This window comes from Leptonychotes weddellii, chromosome 9, assembly GCF_054177405.1.
Source record: "Leptonychotes weddellii isolate Sample4059 chromosome 9, ASM5417740v2, whole genome shotgun sequence".
Lineage (NCBI taxonomy): Eukaryota > Metazoa > Chordata > Mammalia > Carnivora > Phocidae > Leptonychotes > Leptonychotes weddellii.
Window position 1 is genome coordinate 91,689,962 of NC_138377.1, and position 2,354 is coordinate 91,692,315.

A 2,354-nucleotide genomic window follows, 5' to 3' on the forward strand; every position below is an offset into this window, starting at 1 on the left:
ACATACCCTCCCCAGTGTCTATCACCTAGTCACCCCATCCCTCCCACCCCACCCCCCACTCCAGCAACCCTCAGTTTGTTTCCTGCAATTAAGAATTCCTCATTATCAGTGAGATCATATGATACATGTCTTTCTCTTTTTGTGTATGTCTGATTTTTAAGACATAGTTTTAGTAATGTTATGTGTTCCTTATGTAAGAGGAACTACACCAAAGAGCTTCATATATGTTGTTTTATTTAATCCTCATAACACACACACAAGATAGGTAATATTCTAACCATTTTACAAAGAAACTGAGGCTCTGAAGCATAATTAACTTGCATGTGTTCCCACACCTCAGAGGAATCTGACTTCCTCTGTCTGACTTCAAAGTTCATTTTAAGTTTTACTTCCACTGACTCAACCTAAGAGTCCTTCTGTGTTAAATGGACATAATATCTGCATCTCAAAATATGGAGGGAGGATGGAATGAGATGATAGGTATGAAAGCCCACTGCAAATGATAAAGCCCTCTACAAAGAATAGTATAATGAGTAGCATGTGTTGTATTCACTGTGCTATTCTAAGGCTTTGCATATATCATGTGTCTTCAGTCATCTCAATGACCCTGGGAAGCAGGTGGCCCTTATGATCCCCATTTTACAGAACAGAATATCAAGGAACAGAGAAGGCAACATGCCACGATCACACAACTGTACATGGCATTCATTATCTAGATGGAGCCTTTCCATTGTAAATGACTTCTGGGTCATTTTCCCCAATCTTCCCCACGGGTTCCTCAGGGATACACACTGCAGAGAAAGGGAACCACCCTCCTAGGTGTCAGATAGTGCACCTGGCTCAGGAGGAGGTGGATGGAGGGTGGGAGGCAGGTCAGAGAGCAGAGGTCAGGCATTAGATCCATGCCTTCCATGCTGCACATTGACCTTGCTTTCCAAGGACTCGGTGGATAACCACGACTCCAAGGACACTGCTGCCACCTGCTGTTCACACATCATCCAAGGGCTTCTCAGGATCCTCCTCACTCTTTCCCAGACCCCTTCTAGGACCTGGGTAGAAGAATATCAGCCTTTGCTCGATTTCAAATGCAGGAAGAGTAAACCCTTAGCGGAAGTGGAAGGGCTCCAACAGGAAAGCAGAGATGCGCTCTGAGCCATGTGACCATGGAGGCAAGGCCTTTGGCTTCTCTGAGTCTGTGTCTTCATCTGTAAAATGAAGACAACAGTAATATCTGCTTCATACAACTGTTTTTAAGATGAAATAAGATTTTTTTTCCCCCTCTACAATCTACCTTCTTACCAGAAAAAAGTTAGATATGTAAAGGGCCAGTCAGGATAGGGAACAAGTAAACATCCCTACCAGCCTGAAATCACCTCTGCTTACAGTAACATTTTTAACAATTAAAAAACATCTTTTCTGGGGCACCTGGGTGGTAGTCTGCCTTCGGCTCAGGTCATGAGTATGGGGTCCCTGGATCAAGCCTGGGTCAGGCTCCCTGCTCAGCAGGGAGTCTGCTTCTCCCTCTACCTCTGCCCCTCCCCCTGCTTGTGCTCTCTCTTGCTCTCTCTCTCTCTCAAATAAATAAATAAAATATATAAAAACAATAAAGTAAGATTAAAAATAAAAACATTTTTTCTAATAAAGCATTCCCCTTTATATTTTGCTACTACTTTTGAATTTATCGAAATTAAGGCTCGGTCATTTTCTGTGTGTTTTATTAAGAATATGTGAAAACGGGGCACCTGGGTGGCTCAGTTGGTTAAGCCTCTGTCTTCTGCTTGGGTTATGACCTCAGGGTCCTGGGATCGAGCCCCGTGTCAGGCTCCCTGCTCCGCGGGAAGCCTGCTTCTCCCTCTCCCACTCACGCTGCTTGTGTTCCCTCTCTTGTTGTCTCTCTCTCAAATAGATAAATAAAATCTTAAAAAAAAAAAAGAGTATCTGAAAACCAGGGGAGGTGAGTGGAGGGGGATGAGGTAACTGGGTGATGGGCATTAAGGAGGGCACTTGTAATGAGCACTGGATGTTATATGCAACTGATGACTCACTAAATTCTATCCCTATAACTAATTATACACTCTATGTTAACTAACTTGAGTTTAAATTAAAAAAAAATAAAGTTTTTAAAAATCTAAAAAAAAAAAGAATATCTGAACCAGGGCTCCTGGGTGGCTCAGTCGGTTAAGTGTCTGACTCTTGATATCAACTCAGGTCATAATATCAGGGTCCTGAGATTGAGCCCCGCCTCAGGCTCCATGCCCGGCATGGAGCCTGCTTAAGATTCTCTCCCTCTCCCTCTGCCACTTGCTCCCCCACCTCTCTCTCCCTCTCTAAAAAAAAAAAAAAAAAATTAAAAA